This window comes from Dendropsophus ebraccatus, chromosome 7 (genome assembly GCF_027789765.1).
Source record: "Dendropsophus ebraccatus isolate aDenEbr1 chromosome 7, aDenEbr1.pat, whole genome shotgun sequence".
NCBI lineage: Eukaryota > Metazoa > Chordata > Amphibia > Anura > Hylidae > Dendropsophus > Dendropsophus ebraccatus.
In genome coordinates, this window is record NC_091460.1 from 43294838 (window position 1) to 43314435 (window position 19598).

General features: G+C 46.5%; 1 long non-coding RNA gene across 1 annotated transcript; it reads right to left on the reverse strand.

Moving 5' to 3' along the window:
• Nucleotides 1-10737: 10737 nt before the first annotated feature.
• Nucleotides 10738-12112, reverse strand: LOC138796768 (uncharacterized). Its single transcript, XR_011363815.1, has 3 exons — nucleotides 11927-12112; nucleotides 11254-11572; nucleotides 10738-10900 (listed from the first exon to the last, which is right to left on the reverse strand). It is a non-coding gene; the product is annotated as an uncharacterized lncRNA (long non-coding RNA).
• Between the last annotated feature and the right edge of the window lie 7486 nt (nucleotides 12113-19598).

A 19598-nucleotide genomic window follows, 5' to 3' on the forward strand; every position in this document is an offset into this window, starting at 1 on the left:
CATATCTGCAGATTATCTTTACTAAGAACAAAAGGAAATTTGACTGTCCAATTCTTCTCTCCCACTATTGTAAGTTGGGAGGCCACCATATACATTACGGGGTTGGCCAGTCCTGATAAAATTGGCAGGTTCAGATTATATCACTCTCATGGATAAGACCAGCTTTGGGATAGATAAAGCTAATTCTGTACCACAAAGTGTACAAATAACAGTTATACAGTGCACTAATAAACATTGTGGGGTGCCAATAATTTGCCATGGCAAATAATAAAACCATAAACCATAACAACAGGTATCCAAGTCTCCTGTTGGAATAGGGTGGCGGTGACCCCCTGTGTAGTCCCCTTATAGTAGATGGCCCACTTTGTAAGGGCCCTATTACACCAACAGATTATCTGACAGATTTTTTTGCAGCCAAAGCCAGGAATGGATTTGAAAAGAGGAAAAGTCTCAGTCTTTCCTTTATGACCTGTTCTCTGTTCATAGTCCATTCCTGGCTTTGGCTCAAAAAAATCTGTCAGATAATCTGTTGGTGTAACAGGGCTCTAAGTCCCCCTAAAGTAGATGGCTCCATGTAAATCCCCCTTTTGTACATGCCCCCATGTGGCCCTCCTCCTCCAGCTGATATGCCCCTGTGCAGCTCCCTTTAATTAAATGCCCCCTGTGAAGCCCCCCTAATTAAATGGCCTTCATTTCAGCTCCCCGTAACTAGATGACCCCCATGATGGTAGTAAATGAAAAAAAACCCACAAACAATTCCCCCCCACCATGCTCCCTTGTTCCTGCGGCTCTCCCAGCAGGGCTGGGGAGTCGGTAAGCCGCAGCTCCGACTCCAATTCCGACTCCGACTCCTGAATCCTCCCGCTCCTTCATAAATGGCCGGTCAGATACAAGGGGAGTTATTATCACACTGGCTCAGCAGCTTCTCCCTAATGTCCTACATGATCCTGGGGCGACTTCTGAGTGAATAAAGGAATACTGTATATAAAGCAGATTCCCCTGTATGTGCAGCGGATGCAGCAAGTCTCCAGCCTCCATGTCCTGAACAACTAAGAACTAGACTAGATGGAGCAGGTGGTCTTTTCCTGCTGAAAGTCTTCTATGTTTCTAACTAAATATTCACCATACACAAAGAAACACTACTAACAATGCCAGATACCTGTGATACAGAGGGATCAGCCATAGTGATATAGAGGGGTCACACATAGTGATGTTGAGGGTCACTGTGGGGGCACGCAATAGCACACGCACACAGCCTGCAACAGCCATAGCACACGCACACACTCATACACACAGCCTGCTGCAGCCATAGCACACACACATACTCACAGCCTGCTACAGCCATAGCATACACACACAGCCTGCTGCAGCCATAGCACACACACACAAACACACACACACAGCCTGCTGCAGCCATAGAACACACAATCTTCTCCCAGAGAGAAAACACCACACTGAGGACAGAGGTTACTGCTGCACTACTTATGTCTTCTCCCCCTTCTCTATATTACACAGGATATCTCCATATTACACTACTGCTCATACACAATCATCCAGGAAGAAAACAGCACAGATCTCCCCCCACACAATGGACTCTTCCAGCTCAGAAACAAACTGCCAAATAGTGGCTGACAACTTTTCCCCGACCATCCCTATCTAATAGCGCCAGGGACCTATTAGAATGTTGCTCATAAAATATATTGATGAGCAAAACTTATAAAATTCATATCAAAACTCAATGCTAAATTTTTTTAAAGATTTTTTTAAAGCTGGAGTCGGAGTCGGTACATTTTTTTTCCGACTCCAACTCCAGCCAAAACTAGCTCCGACTCCAATTCCGACTCCGACTCCAGCCAAAACTAGCTCCGACTCTGACTCCACGACTCAGACTCCACAGCCCTGTCTCCCAGTGCATGCTGTCCTCTTCTATCTGTCGTCTTTTATAGACGCTGCCTGCACCAGAAGTACCACTCACCTGTCAGTGCTGTGCATTTGACGGAGAGCTGATAGTGGGACAGGACTTCCAGCGCAGGCAGCGTCTATAAAAGACGCTGCCTGTGCCGGAAGATAGAAGAGGACAACACGCATGGTAAGAACTGCAGCAAAAGGGGAGCATGTCAGAGGTGAGTTTTTTCTTTTTTCCTTGCTGTGGGTGGTTTGTATGGTTGTGAGCCCTCTAAGACGCTGGAGTGGCCGTCCAAATCACTTACATTATAATCCGCCACTGCCACCACCACCAAAGGCAACAGTAGCTGATGCATAGCGTACTCCTTTGTTGCTGGATGAGGAACCAGTGGCCCTCAGTGCTCTTAACTAATGAAAGTCAATTGAAGCTGAGCAGAGATGATAGCAGCCAGTGATGTTAGAGACATCAAGGGGAGCGCTATGCATCAGCCACTGCTGTTTTTGGTAATGATGGTGGTGTTGCAGTGTGGGCAGCAGTGTCTAGTCAATACAGAACTGCCTTACACCTTGTGAACGGTACAGTGACAAGTCCATGTTAAGTTAATAACATCATTAATCCACTCATTGTGCCCCTGCATAAACAGCACAGCTGCCTAATCTCACCTCCATGGACGACTATGCTCCGGCTCATCGAGGTCGCATCATTAGGCAATGGCTGCTGGAGACTGGGCAACCTCAAATGGAGTCACCTGCATTTTCTTCAGACTTGAATCACTATATTGAGTGTTGTAACACTGTACCCCAGCCAGAACCTCAATGACCTGAGGGAAGCCCTTCAAGAGTGGGATTCCATGCCTCAGAAGTTACTTGTGAACTTGTGACGCTCAAGGGCACATGAAAAGTAATTGAGACATTGACATTTTTGTTGGAGTATACCCACCACTGGGGTTGGATATTGTTTCAATAAATTATTTGAGATGAGGAAATCACCATTGCTGCTTCTACTTAAATGCCCCATGATATAATATTACTGGAGTGGGAACTTTTTACATTTCCATAAATTTTACTCACAAGCCAAATAAGTACTGGAAGAAGTTAGAAATAGAAGATATTTACAAATCTGTATAATTTTCTGAAACTAGTTGATTTAAAAACGATTATGGAGAAGTAATTTACAATGGAGAATTGTTTTGAAAAGGGTGGGTGATTGTAAAGGGGTACTCTGGAGAAAAAGGTTTTTCAAATCAACTGGTGTCAGAAAATTATATATATTTGTAATTTTTGTAAAATTTTTATTTTTTTTTATTTTGACTATAAATGGATTAACAATTCAATATTAAGTTTCTGACAGTTGATTTAAAAAAAAAAAAATTTCCTTACAGAAAACCCCTTTAAAATCACCCCCTTTTCGTAAAAGAAAAAAAAATCTTCAAATGATGGCAACCTGATATTCTACACCTGTCGCCTTCAAAGCCCACAATCTCCAGTTGTTGATGGACAGCCTGCATTAATGTCTTTAAGAAGCAGAGGAGGAAAGGGGTAACATTGGTGGGTGACATTCCTACTCATTAAAGGGGGTGCGAGAATCCTATTAGCCCATTGTTTATCATTATTTAGAAGGGAGATGGCCCTGTAACCTCTGCAGCAGGTGGGATGTTGGTAAAATGTGTCTTGAGAGCTTGCTTGCAGATGAAGTGCCAGTTAACAAGCTATTCACATAGGAAACTAGAGGTTGTGCCAGGACATAAAATATCTCTTTCTAATAGTAGATGTGAAAACCATCAGGTCAGGGCTCTTACCATCAAGAAGGTCATGGAAAACTTGCTACAATTCTTGAGTAGAGTGGAACTCAATAGCAGGTCTCATTCTTTGTCCAACAAAGAAGGGAGGTAAGAGGGTCTTGGAAATTTGTAGTCTTTGGGGTTTTCTTGACCAGATAAGGGGGGGGGGGGGTCATTATATAAGTAGGTATAGAATTAGAAGAATCCTCTTTCCTACAAATAGTTTCATAAAAAGTGATTAATCCCAGACTCTTGGAATGTGGCAACCTAAAAACTAAACTTTAAACTATGTTTACTAAAGGAGGAGACACCAGCAAGAGTTTTCAACAGCACTACACATCCCAGCAGGCATAGATATCAGGTCCATATATGATCAGTTCAGTAGTGCTCAGCTTCGTTATAGGACAGACCATGTGTGAATCAGTAAAGAAAGATACTGACCAGCGGCACTCACCAGAAAACTTGAACTTTATCCAATATCCGAAGCACATACAAATCAGGTATATGGAGACACCTCTCTTCACGCCCTCAGCCAAACAGGAGCTTGGAGACACCTCTCTTTACAGCATCAGCCAACATGTATTTCACGTTTCCCAGCACGTCCGCAAGGCCAGGTCCAGATTAGTTTTAAAATTCCCTTTTTTTCTGTATTAAATTTGTATTAAATGTTTTTAAATAACAAAAAGAAACAAGGCACTTGGAACATTTTGGTTGTGCAAGTATAAGGTACATAGGAACATATACAATAATAAAACATTTGTTCTGTTTTTTATACAATGATGAAATATATTTTATTTTCAACAGGGGAATCAAACCCAGAAAAAAGCTGTTCTTGATCTCTAGACAAGTGATTTTCCCCTAGACCACAGCTCCAACATTGTTAGGGTCCTATTACATGGAGCGATTTTTAATGACCGCAAGCAAGATTGTTTATCATTAACCTGAAAACGTTCACCATATTACACAGAATGATAGTCGTTAGTTACGATCGTTACTACGATCGTTGTTGCGATCGTTACTATGATCGTTTATTCCTTCTGATCCCAGCAAAACAATGAACAATGTGCTATTACACCGAACGATTAGTGAAAAAATGCGGAACTTGAGCGAACGAATGTGGAATTACAACGAACGCTTAGCGAACGAATAGTGAACGATTAACGATAATTTTAGGTTTAGATCTAAATCAACAATCAACGACATACGAACGATTTTTCGATCGTTGCCTGCAATTACACAGAACGATTATCGTTTAAATTTGAACAATATAACGGTTTTTTGCACAAAAATCGTCCCGTGTAATAGGGTCCTTAGTCTAGGATATTCAACTATATCAGATCTGTCATCTGTAGATAGTTTATGTTTGAAATCAAGACTCAGAGACTCTGGCTGAGCAGGATGCCGGGCAGCAGAGATTATTCAAGAGGAAGAGGGATGAGAAAGCAGTGGTGAGGTGGCCAGCATGCAGCACAAATGCTGAGCCACAACTCCCCTTTGACTCTTCATTACGGTAGGAGACCTGAGATTGTGCATAATCCGCTGCACAGACAAATTACGAAAAAAGGTACAATGCTCACTAAGGGCCTGCCAGCTACAGCACACTGTCAGCACCTCGGGTAGGGCCCGCGTACTGACACAATTCCCTTTAAAGAGGATTTACCACCAGGTACATCCTCTTTAAGCTGAACCCACGGTTCGAACGGCGCCGTCACGGGGAAGCCGTTGCCGCGGTCCGTTTTGCGGACCGCGGCACGGTTCCCGTGCACGGCGCCGTTCTATGCACCGGAACCGGCCGGTGCTCAAGCACTGGAGGTAGGCCGGGCCGCCCCCAGTAGGAGGGAATTCCCTCCCCTGTATGACGCGGCTCCGTTAGAATGAATGGAGCCGCGTCATACAGGGGAGGGAATTCCCCCCCCATTGGGGGCGGCCCGGCCGGCCTCCAGTGCTTGAGTACCGGCCGGTTCCGATGCATAGAACGGCGCTGTGCACGGGAACAGGGCCACGGTCTCGGCATCGGCTTCCCGTGACGGCGCCGTTCGATCCGTGGGTTCAGCTTAAAGAGGATGTACCTGGTGGTACATCCTCTTTAAGTAAGCACCTAAAAAGTGGTGAAAAATATTCCAAATCTAAAAGAAGTGCTAAAAGCAGAAGCATTTTTCAAACTTGTTTTACAAACATTTTTTTACAGGCTCTCCTTTTAACGCTATGCACTTCCTTATATTCAGCCCCGCCAGATGCATCAATCAAGTTGTTAATTAAACTTAGAATCTGTATATGAAGTAAATAGACTTCTCAGAACTAATTTGTACAGCTGAGTAGGAAAGAGATGATGTCCTGCTCTATAATGACCTCTAGTGTCAAAACCTTGTATTACCTCTTGGTAAACGATTTTTTTTTCAGTACTGTATTACAAAAGTGGTTGAAGTTTGTGCATTTCCACCTATAAGTATAACAATAATTTCATGTGTCGGTACCTGTAAATCATGGGTCTCAAACTCAATTTACCCGGGGGCCGCTGGAGGTAGAGTCTGGGTGAGGCTGGGCCGCATCAGGTTTTCCACAAGAAGGGGACTGGGGGGAGCTGGGGGGTGACACAGGGGACTGGGGGGAGCTGGGGGGTGACACAGGGGACTGGGGGGAGCTGGGGGGTGACACAGGGGACTGGGGGGAGCAGGGGGGTGACACAGGGGACTGGGGGGAGCTGGGGGGTGACACAGGGGACTGGGGGGAGCTGGGGGGTGACACAGGGGACTGGGGGGGAGCTGGGGGGTGACACAGGGGACTGGGGGGAGCTGGGGGGTGACACAGGGGACTGGGGGAGCTGGGGGGTGACACAGGGGACTGGGGGAGCTGGGGGGTGACACAGGGGACTGGGGGAGCTGGGGGGTGACACAGAGGACTGGGGGAGCTGGGGGGTGACACAGGGGACTGGGGGGAGCTGGGGGGTGACACAGGGGACTGGGGGGAGCAGGGGGGTGACACAGGGGACTGGGGGGAGCAGGGGGGTGACACAGGGGACTGGGGGTGACAAAGGGGACTGGGGGTTCCTGAGAGGGGACTGGGGGTGACACAGGGGACTGGGGGGAGCAGGGGTGACAGAGGGGAGCTGGGGGGTGACACAGGGGACTGGGGGGAGCAGGGGTTGACACAGGGGACTGGGGGGAGCTGGGGGTGACACAGGGGACTGGGGGGAGCAGGGGGGTGACACAGGGGACTGGGGCAAGCAGGGGGTGACACAGGGGACTGGGGTGACAAAGGGGACTGGGGGTCCCTGAGAGGGGACTGGGGGTCTCTGAGAGGGGACTGGGGGGAGCAGGGGTGACAGAGGGGAGCTGGGGGTGACACAGGAGACTGGGGGGCAGGGGGGTGACACAGGGGACTGGGGGAGCAGGGGGGTGACACTGGGGACTGGGGGTGACAAAGGGGACTGGGGGTCCCTGAGAGGGGACTAGGGGTCTCTGAGAGGGGACTGGGGGTGACACAGGGGACTGGGGGGAGCAGGGGGGTGACACAGGGGACTGGGGGTGACAAAGGGGACTGGGGGTCTCTGAGAGGGGACTGGGGGGTTACACAGGGGACTGGGGGGACCTGGGGGAGCTGAGAGGGGACTGGGGGGAGCTGGACACACCCCTCCTCCTCCTCTCACCCCCGGCACTGGCGCGCTCCTCTCAGCCGCACATGCAGCTCCTCAATCTCTGGAGGAGGAGGCCGCGGGGACTCCAAGGTGATCGCATCGCTGCAAGTCCTGGGGCTGTAAAGCAGGATCGGGGATCTGCACTACATCCCCCGATCCTGCTGAACAGCCCCAGGACTTGCAGCGATGCGATCACCTTGGAGTCCCTGCGGCCTCCTCCTCCAGAGACCGGCGAGCTGCATGTGTGGCAGCGACGCTAGGCGGCTGTTGGCCCCTGCACCGCACAACTCCCCTCCCACCACCACCGCCGCCGCTGCCCACCTCTCCGTCGTCTTCGAGAGGCCGGCCGAACAGCTGCAGCCGTCCCCCCTCTGCCGCGTCATCAGCTGCTCAGCCGCGATTGGCTGAGCATAAAGTTAAGCTCAGCCAATCGCGGCTGAGCTGCTGATGAGGGCCGCACTTACAGGGAAGCTACCATTGAGGTGGGGGCCGCAAACTAGTGTCCCGAGGGCCGCAGTTGGCCCGCGGGCCGCGAGTTTGAGACCCCTGCTGTAAATGTAGTGTTTTTGTCTGTACCTTTCTATGACTTTTTCTGTTTCAGAACTAGCACTGGTTGAGGTCTGAGTATTGGGAACCTTATTATGTCTTAGAAAAAAGGGTCTTGCAGTCTGTTTCCATATATCTTGACCATCTTGAATATGGCTTATAATATGGTAGGACCTGTTACTAATTCCAGGCTAGTTTTTGGCTTTTTGACGTCAATGAAAAATATAACACTGTACTGTATGTATGGGGGCTTCCCAATTCTTCCCAGAAGAAAATTGGTGGAGAAATAGGAGAAACAGGCATTTTGGATTTCAACTACCTGATCCTTTTCTCAGTGCTGCTATAACTTATAGGAAATTCTTTGTGCGTTTACTTTATACATTCTGTTTTCTTTTCTGCCATCTAGTGGTGATCACTGCAACTGCACAGCCAGCTCTTTCTAGTTATCATTGCAAAGTGCAGAGCTGAGGTTAGTGTGGCAAATGTATCAATGCTTACACCAGAAAACTGCTAAAGGTGTAAAAAAAGTCACACATTTTTGCACAGTGCTCCCAAGTTTTTATATAAAATTAGGCTTTTATGCTAGAAAACTGTCATGTAAGCCTTTATCAATTCAGTTTTGTTCCACTATAAGTTTATGTACATTCTTACTCCAGTTCTAAATTTGCTACTTTCTCGCTATGACCCTGCCTTGTTGTTTTCTATCTATGTCAGGAAGTCATTGGGGGAGATTTATCAAAGGGTGTAACATTTAGACTGGTGTAAACTGCCCACAGCAACCAATCACAGCTCCTCTTTCCTTTCAGCACTGCCTAAAGCTGAGCTGTGATTGGTTGCTGTGGGCAGTTTGCACCAGTCTAAATTTTACACCCTTTGATAAATCTCCCCCATTGTGTTCTGTACACTAAACCCAACTTTATTTAAAGTCTATGGGGGAGATTTATCAAAGGGTGTAAAATTTAGACTGGTGCAAACTGGCCACAACAACCAATCACAGCTCAGCTTCCAGCTATGGTGAAAGGAAAGAGGAGCTGTGATTGGTTGCTGTGGGCAGTTTGCACCAGTCTAAATTTTACACCCTTTGATAAATCACCCCCTGTGACTTGCTAATCCCTGGATATTCTACCTCTGTGTGATGATATTTCTGTATTGGCCTTTGGCTACTATTGTGCCTAGTCTATCTTAAAGGGATATTTCCTTCTCAACTAATATAGTTACACTTGTCGGACTCATCAAGTCAAATATTTTTGAAAATACATTTGTTTACCAAATTTGTTCTCCTGATATGCTGCCCTTTTCCTTCTATTGTTAACACCTTGTTGTCTAGGTTATCGACCAGACGACCACCATCTGCTCTAAAAGCAGTGGTCTAGCTGGTGTATATATAGCTTTAGTATACATATTTTTATGTATCATACAGTATAGATGCACTATGGAGGAGATTTATTAATGATGTGCCCTTGTGGCATACCTGCACCTAATTTAATAAGGTTTATGCCTGGAAACAAGCGTAATGGACATGGCCGGCCGGGATTACTAAGAGGTGTACACCTCTTAGTAAATCCAGATGGAAAGGGGGCAGGGCTTTAAATAAGAATTAGTTGAAACGGGAATACCCCTTTAATGGGTTCCATGATAGATAATTGTTACTCTAGACTTTATAAGAAGTGGAGGCTTTAGGAGAAGCCTACTGGGAGACATTGTTGATCGGCATCCAGTAGGCGACAAAACCTGGAATAAGGGCAGAAAACCCAACGTAATCAACTTGTAAGCTTTACATTTATGTACCCATGCTGTATCCATTGATTTCATTGTCTGCTAGGTCCATGTCCAAGCATGTACACTTTGTTTGTGGGAAAGTATAAAGTGAAATAGCCCTTATAGGATAAGTAAGTGTAGCTTAAATGTATAATATTAGATTTGCAATACAAAATAAGTAGATATATGAAGAATGTTAATATTACAATTCATAAAGGAAACATAAACTAGTGCTTTGTAATAACTTTTATGATACGCATTAAAGAGGTCATGCTTACCTCCATGCTCCCCCGGTATCCCAGTGTTGTCACTAGTGTCCCCCCGCTGTCTGTAGCTGCCATTACTTCTGAAATGAGCTTGTTCCAGAAGTGACAGCCTGCTCAGCCAATCACTGGGCGCCACGCTGTCCTGTCTCAATCAATGATTGGCTGAGCAGGCTGTCATTCCTGAAACAAACTCGTCTCGGAAGTAACGACAGCTGCAGAAACTGGGGTACACCAGCAGCTGCATTGGGAAAACGGGGAGCATAGAGAAGTAACTATAGCACGTTTGTTGTGTTTTCTTATAAGGCAGCAAAATATTAAAAATGTGTGAGCGCTGGATAATCCCTTTAAAGCGGGCCAGTGAACCTGCTGATATGAGCGAGCCGCTATTTACCTCTGCATTCCCGGGCTGTCCTCCTTATTCCTTTGCAGTCCGTATACCAGAGTTTTGGGCTAATTGCTGCTATGCTAATTAGCGTGCTTGGAGCATATGGGGCATTCCCCCTTTCCCGGAGCACCCGCTTGGCCCCCCAAAAAGGGGGCGCTCAACTTTCAGCTTGAAAAATTATAAGGAAACCTATGCCAGATCTGAGCTGGTGTAGGTTTCCCTATGTGAACACACTAGTGTGCATGGGATTTATGTCGAGGCATTACACCTCTACATAAATCCAAGGGCAAATCGGCGCTGTGGGGACATTTTTAAGCCTGGCAATAAAAATAAAAAAAAACGCCAGACTTAATAAATGTCCCCCTACAATTTAATAGTTTGGATGGATGATTCTGTATACATCAATGTCAAATGCTCTTCATTATTTGTTTTTTACATTCTTTTTTTTTTATTGGGAAACAAGGGATTTCAAATTTTTTGGCGGGTGGGTGGTGGGGTGGGGTGGAAAAAAGTCTTGTTTCAGAAAATCTGATGTGATGACGGTGATGAATGGATATTCACTAGATATTGTTCCATTCTTTCTTTTGCCTCCTGCTGTTTGTTTCTCCTCCGGTTTATTCCGCATCTTTGAAAAAATAAATTAATAAACATTAGTTCGGTGGTTTTAATGTTATGGTGGACAATGGGGTTGCAAACCACAATGTACAGTACTTTGAAAACTGCCCTAGCAACCAATCACAGCTACCATAGCAACCAATCACAGCTCAGCTTTTACTTATCACCTTGTTCTGGTAATGGTAGATGAAAGCTGAGCTGTGATTGGTTGTTATGGAGATGGGATTGGTTGCTATGGGCAACCAAGAGAACTTTACTGGATTTGGAAAAAAAATTGTAAATTACGAGAATCTTATATTATTATCACTGTTACTACAAGTATACAATGACTAGATTTTTAACATATAACTTTAGCAGACTTACCATCAGTCGCTGATGATGACGGCACGGCACATGGGGCACGTCTGGTGTTCCTGCAGCCATGTGTCCAGACAGGATTGGTGGAACTTATGTGTGCATGTGAGACGATACATATCTCCTGCCAGAGCGTCCAAACATATGGGGCACCTTTCCTCCTCGCTGTTCACGGTGGTGGGTGATGGCGGTGGTTGGTGGTCACTGGTGTCATCTAGGATGCCCAACATAGCCTCTGGAGTCATATATCTCCTTAGGATATCGATGAGAGATGTTGGTCTCTGCCATCTTCTCCTCCTCCTTCTCCTTCTCCTCACAGTACTGTTTCCTGAAAAGCAGGTATGCACAATTTTTAATAGATTCCAATAGACACCAGGGACATGTGACCATCATGTTATACATGTCCTATCTATAATCCAGGCACTAACAGACACAGGCAGAGGTATATTGGGGGAGATTTATGAAACCTTGTGCAATGGGACAGTGGAGCAGTTACCATAGCGACCAATCAGATCCCAGTTCTCATTTTTGAAAAGTCCTCCGAAACATGAAAGCTGGGATCTGGTTGGTTGCTATGGTAACTGCTCCAATGCACTAGGATTAATAAATCCATATATTTTATATATTTATATGTCACTTGTGTTGGGTGTTTGGGTGGTGGATGGGATATGTGATCTATTACCTTCAGTACTGTTAGTCCCTGATGTACTTTCTCTCCTCCTCCTCCTCCGGCGCGGCATGGCGCCAATCTCAGCTGAATTGTCTCTCTCTACACGTGGATTTTTGTGGAAATCACAAAGAGTGTCAGAACTGTATTAGGCACGAATGTCTTACTAAGAACTGACACCGGGGGACCAATGTGGAAGGGTTTTCTATGGAAGGTTCATGATGTCACAATAGTGAGGTCACAGAAACCTATGACTCAATACAAGACAATGGTTGCCATGGCGACAGCCCTGATATCAGATGCTGTTCATACTGATACTATAACACCCAGTGGCGGATTAAATGTACCCTGGGCCCCGGGCTGTCCTCCCAACCCTGTGCCCCCCCCGGTCAATCTGCCCACATTATAATCCGCTACTGCCCCCCCTCCACGCTGTCCCCAATAAACACTGCCTGCCTCCCCTCCCTGCTGGACCCAATAAACATAATGTTTGGTCCCTTGCTGCTACCCCCAGTAAGGAAGGTCTCAGGGTCCCAGCAGCACAGAGGATGTCAGGAGGAGGGTGCTGATCTATTGGGGAGGCCCGAGCAGCACAGAGGATGTCAGGAGAGGAGGGCGCTGATCTTATAGGGGAGGTCACAGCAGCACAGAGGATGTCAGGAGAGGAGGATGCTGATCTTATAGGGGAGGTCACAGGGTCACAGCAGCACAGAGGATGTCAGGAGAGGAGGGCGCTGATCTTATAGGGGAGGTCACAGGGTCACAGCAGCACAGAGGATGTCAGGAGAGGAGGGTGCTGATCTTATAGGGGAGGTCACAGGGTCACAGCAGCACAGAGGATGTCAAGAGAGGAGGGCGCTGATCTTATAGGGGAGGTCACAGGGTCACAGCAGCACAGAGGATGTCAGGAGAGGAGGGTGCTGATCTTATAGGGCAGGTCACAGGGTCACAGCAGCACAGAGGATGTCAGGAGAGGAGGGCGCTGATCTTATAGGGGAGGTCACAGGGTCCCAGCAGCACAGAGGATGTCAGGAGAGCAGGGCGCTGGTCTTATAGGGGAGGTCCCAGCAGCACAGAGGATGTCAGTAGAGGAGGGTGGTAATCCTATAGGAGATGGTCCCCCCTTCTCCCCTTATAGATGGTCCCCCTCTCCCCCCACCCCCACCTTATAGATGGTCCCCCTCTCCCCCCCCACCTTATAGATGGTCCCCCTCCCCCCCCCCCCACCTTATAGATGGTCCCCCTCTTCTCCCCTCCACCTTATAGATGGTCCCCCTCTTCTCCCCCCCACCTTATAGATGGTCCCCCTCTTCTCCCCCCACCTTATAGATGGTCCCCTATTCCCCCCACCTTATAGATGGTCCCCCTCTCCCCCCACCTTATAGATGGTCCCCCTCTACCTCCCACCTTATAGATGTTGCCCCTCTTCCCCCGTCCACCTTATAGATGTTCCCCCTCTTCCCCCCCACCACCTTATAGATGTTCCCCCTCTCCCCCCCCACCTTATAGATGTTCCCCCTCTTCTCACCCCCCCCTGCCCTGTGCACAGCAGATAACATAGAAAAAAAAAAACTCACCTGCCATCCGTTCCCCCGTCGATCCTCTCCTCTCCTGCAGGCTCCGTCTGTCCCTGGCTGATGCGCGGCTGACGGGGGTGCCCCGTCCTATCCCCGGCAGCGCGCGCATCACAGAGCTCCCCGTGCGCCGGAAGTCACAGCCACAAGCGCACAGGAAGCTCTTTGATGCGCGCGCTGCCGGGGGATAGGACGGGACACCCCCGGCAGACGTGCATCAGCCGGACTCAAAACAATGCTTGCGGTCACAAGAGAGTCACCGCAGCGGCGTGGGCGCATTATAATGTGGGCGGTGCGGCATGGGCCCCCACGGAGCCCCGGGCGGCTGCCCGAACTGCCCACATTATAATCCGCCACTGATAACACCAGTAACCTGCAGAACTGATACAGTGGTACCTATAGCGGAAAATAGTGAAATACCAGAAACACTGACTGGCCGTTGTTTCTGGTAATTAAAATAGCATAGCGTTCCACAAAAATAGACAAGAATAAAGCTCTAATAATAGTGAATAAATACTGGTGAAAAGTAACTGTAATATTAATAAATATATAATATTTTATTGCATGGAAATGTATTTAATATCATTATTAGAGATGAGCGAACCTGGAGCATGCTCGAGTCGATCCGAACCTGAACTTTCAGCATTTGATTAGCGGTGGCTGCTGAACTTGGATAAAGCCCTAAGGCTATGTAGAAATCATGGATATAGTCATTGGCTGTATCCATGTTTTTCAGATTTATCCAAGTTCAGCAGCCACCACTAATCCCATGCCGAACGTTCGGCTTCGGATCGACTCGAACCCGAACCCGGTTCGCTCATCTCTAATTATTATTCTATGGCGTCTTTTTTTCAATAATCTCAATTAGAGATGACCAAAGCAGACAAGAAATTTGCTTCGCCAATTCGTGAAATTTGCAAATTGGCAAAGCGAATCATAACGAACTGCACTAAAACAGCTAAACGTTTTACTTTTTTAAAAAAATAAATGAATAAATAATTTTAAAAAAATGCGTAGGGTTCCCCACCAATTTCATAACCAGCCAGGTTAAAAAAAAAAAAAAAAAAAAAAAAAGCAGCAGCTGTGTAGTATCAGGGTGGAAAGGTCCATTTATTTTGGTCCCTCCCAGCCTAATAATACCAGCTGCTACTGCCCAGTCCAGAAGCGCCGATTTTGACGCTTTAGGCGTACTGGCACCCGGTTCTTCCCAGTATCCCTGGTGCAGTGGGTACTGGGGTAATAACAGAGGAGGGTAGTGTTAGCCATTTTATACCGGCTAACTCTAGGCCCCAACTTAGTAATAGATTCCGTCTATCAGACGACTTCCACTATTGAGCCTGTACAGAAATGAAGACAAGACACAAGTGATTTTTTTTTAATTCAAATAAAAACATCCCATATCTCTCGTTGACCATTTTATTGAAAAAAAAAAATAAAATCTTTTTAAAAATGCTGTTCATCGACGTAGTCCAAAGAATACTCAGCTGGCTGAGCAGCCAGAAAATTAGACCACAGGTGGGTATGATTCCCCCCCCCCCTGACCCATGGGACCTCCAGGATCAGCCGCAGGATCTCTGCTGATCTGAATTTGCAGAGAAGTCCTCTGTTGATTCCGAGGGTATACTTTAAGGCCAGGTTCACACAGCATGAGACGCTGGCCGTTCTGTGATCCGGCCGTTTCACAGCACAGCTGGTGTCAGTGAAGATCATCCTGGCCGGTACTGCACTACCAGCTGGATGAACTTCACTTCTGTTAAATTGGGATGCAGCTTATTCGGGTGCGCCCGCATCCTAATTCACCATAGCTTACAATCCATTGTGTGAGCTGTCAGTGTTGTGCGGCTGGTATTCAATCAATAGTGGACACAAAAAACTGACATGTCAGTTTTTCGTGCGGCCGCTAGAAATTCCGGCCGGAGTGTATACTATTCCTTTGACTTTTAACCCCTTAGCGACGCATGACGGGTATACCCGTCATGCGGCTGTTAAGGGGGATCAGAGAGGGCTCCCGGCGTGAGCCCTCTCTGCAGCCCACAGTCCCCAGTTCCTATGTGCAGTCAGGGACCGCAGGTCTTAGCCGCCGCGGCTGATCACCGCGGCCGGCCAATTAACTATTTAAATGCAGCTGTCATTTGAATAGTGTATGTGGCCCCTGTCCCTGGTGTCTAGTGGGGGATCTCCCCCCCCGCGATGCAATCGCGGAGGGGAGACCTGTTGTAACGAGCCCACCAGGGCTCAGCGTCGGAATGACGCTGATCCCGGCTCGGTAATCTATTCAGATGGTCTGCAGCAGACCATTATAATAGAGCACCGATCTGATGGATCATTGCTCTATTATATACACAGCATTGATATCAATGGGAGATCAGTGCTGTGTATATAGAAGTCCCCCAGGGGGCTTCTAATTACTGTTTGTGAAAACAAAATAAAGTGGTTTTATTAATAAATAACCCCCTCCCCTAATAAGTCCAAATCACCCCCCTTTTCCCATTTTATAAATAAAAATAAATAAATAAACAAACATGTTTGGTATGGCTGCGTGTGCAATCGCCCGAAATATTAATTTATTTAATTCATGATCACTCACAGTAAACGGCGTAAGCGCAAAAAAATTCCAAAGTGCAAAATTGGCCATTTTTGGTTGCATCAAATCCAGAAAAATTATAATAAAAAGTGATCAAAAAGTCGCATATGCACAATCAAGGTACTGATAGAAAGTATAGATCATGTCGCAAAAAATTACACCTCAAACAGCCCCATAGACCAAAGGATAAAAGCGCTATAAGCATGGGAATAGAGCGATTTTAAGGAATGTTTATTCTCTGTAAAAGGTTTTTTTTTTTTTACGAGCCATCAATTAATATAAAAGTTATTCATGTTACATATCGTTTTAATCGTACCGACTTGAGGAACATATATAACATGTCATGTCAGTGACAAAAAAAAATAAGGGCTCATTTGGGTCCGTAGGTGTAAAAATGCAACTGCTGGGAATCATGGGAAGCTGACTTTCCTATCCCTTAACTACAAAACAAACTTCTAGCAGGCCTGAAAGCAGTTAGAGCTTCTATAATAAATGAACAATGGAGGGAAATGCACCTAAAAATTCTACACAAGGCCACATACGCGTTTGACCGGTCTTGGAAAAACGCACCCGAACATTTTCTGAAACAATGCCCTAAGTGTAGTCTTCACAAAGCTGATCTCCTTCATGGGCTTTGGCATTGTCCAAAACTACATAAATATTGGACAGAGATCAGGGAACTAATACACTCCATTTGGTGTATTGCGCTACCCAACGATCCACTCTGATGTATTTTCCATTATCATTCAGTGAATTTGGATGGTGTAGAAACCCGCATATTTTTACCGAAGGGAATCCATGTTGTTTTACTTGTTACTATGAAATGTATATTACGACACTGGATAAAGGATTCCATTCCCACTATTTCTGAAGTCAAAGATACTGTTATATATCTCCTCCATTTGGAGAAAATCAATGCATTACATAGTCCAAATTCATCTCTAAAGAATTTTTTTTTAAAATGGAGGTTAATAATAGCTGAACTATTATCTCCCACTGAAATCATCACCTTCATGTCCTGTTTTAAAAATACAAAATGGTATATGGAAGCTGATGCCGCCAATAAACTAGGAAAACTCAAAATTCCTGCTTCCACTAATTGAAAATATGTTATTCATTGAGCGTCTATCTCTGACCTCAGACGGGGGAGCCGCCAATAAACTAGGAAAACTCAAAATTCCTGCTTCCACTAATTGAAAATATGTTATTCATTGAGCGTCTATCTCTGACCTCAGACGGGGGAGCGGCGGGCTGGTCGTGTGTCTTGTGTTTTTGTATGTCTTGTGCTTTATGTTATGTCCTTCGTAAATTTTACTCTTTATTTTATATCATTTATCTGTCTTGTCTAGTTCCTCAATCTATTGTCTCTTTTCAAGGCATTCTGGTATTAGGTATGAGTAAGAAACTGTTCTACTATTGGATAATATATCCCCCTTTTGTTAACGGCATTCTAACAACATAACTTATATGCATCTGGTAATGTTCTCCGACTACAGACTACAATTTTCCCACTTCTCAACCTCTACAGAACATACTAAGGGACTCTTTTTGGGACATTTTATATCTGACTTTTACACTACAGAAATGTAATATTTTTCTTTTGTCTTATGTTGTTAAGTAACTAACATCCTCTCATATTGTGATGCATGAGATACTGTACAATATATAAATTTTTGTTACAATGCCGAAAACCAATAAAATATTTAAAAACAAAATGCAACTGCTATGGCCTTATATACACAAGGAGGAAAAAACGAAAACGCAAAAACGAAAATTAGCCCAGTCCTTAAGGGGTTAATGCAATGTATATTTTGAATTAATCACGGCCGGTGTTGCAATTTGCAACAATGGCTGTGATTAGGGATGGTCCGAACCGAGTTCGGTTCGGACGAGCCGGAACCCTCGGTAATGATTCCCGCTGTCTGCCTGCTCCGTGGAGCAGGCGGATCCAGCGGGAGGACCGCCTAGAAAACTGGGATACAGCCACAGCGGGCAGACAGCGGGAATCTGCTGCCGAGCGTTCAGGTTCAGCCGAACCCTAACCTCGGTGGGTTCGGACCATCCCTAGCTGTGATTAACCCCTTCCCCCAATATGACGTCCAGGGACGTCATGAAAAGCAGTGCCATTCTGCAACATGACGTCCCTGGACGTCATACCTTCTCTGCCTCCCCCCGCTGTCCCTATATACGATCGGGAAGCAGGAGGAGGCTGTGTCACACAGCCACCTCCTGCTGCCACTGCCCAGAGGGGAGCAGTGCTCCCCCCCGGGCAGTTGACCCCATAAACCCTGCGATCGTTGTGACCGCAGCGTCTATGGGAAGATTTGTTGTGTCCTGGTGATCGGACGGCAGGGGGAGGCTGCAGCACGTTGCCTCCTCCTGCCGCCACTGCTGTAATGCTCCCCTTAAGCCCCCCTTGCTTCCCGATGTAGTGTCCAGGCTCCCCCGCCCCGACCCAGCCCCCCGGGTCCCGATCCAGCTCCCCCCGCCAGATCCAGCTGCCTCCGCCCCGATCCAGCTCCCTCCGTGCTCCCCCGTGTTCTCCCGTGTCAGCTCCCTCCGTGCTTCCCCCCCGTGTTCTTCCCGTGTCAGCTCCCTCCGTGCTTCCCCCCCCCCCCGTGTTCCTCCCGTGCCTGCCCCGTGTCAGCTCCCTCCATGTTCCCCCATGTTAGCTCCCTCTGTTTTCCCCCCGTGTTCCCCGTTCTCCTTTCCTCCCGGTCCCGCTTCCTCTCCCTCCCCTTGTCGTCGCCCCCCCCCCCCCCCCCCCCCCGGATTCAATACACTCACCCTCCCTTTACTGCTGAACGATCCGGTCCCTGCACTGATCGTTTGAATCAGCTGCAGGGACCTGATCGTTTAAATGAGTGTCAGTGTGCAACACTGACACTTATTCACTCTATAATGCATTACAGCACAGCTTATGTGCTGTAATGCAATATATATGTACCTGCAAAAGTAAAAAAAAACAACACACACAGATAGATAAATAAATAAATAATTAAAACAAATAAATTAAATAATTTAATAATTAATTAATTAAATAAATAAATATACACATTCCCTATCCCCCTTTATAAATGATCCCCTATAAATAATATTGTTGCATCCGTAATGACCCCGTCTATTAACCCATCACATTAATTATACCATCCGATTAACGCCATTCAAAAAATAAATAAAAAACTAACCAAAATGACGATTTTTTTTTGTTAATCCCACCCCCTAAAAAAATAGAAAAAAGCTATCAAAACATCACATGTACCCAAAAGGTGTACCACTAAGAACCTCAGCTTATGCCGCAAAAAAAGAGCCCTCACATAACTTCATTGGCGAAAAAAATAAAAATATTACTGCTCTTACACTATGCAAGTGATTTCCTGAGAATTCCCTCACATGAACTGAGATCTCGCCACTACGAGAAAGAATCCCGCCGACTGGTAGCCCATGAACTTCATAGTGCTACCTTAGCGGAATATCACCGATCGAGTCGGATTCCACGGGGTCTCAGGAGCAATCTGAGACCAACCTT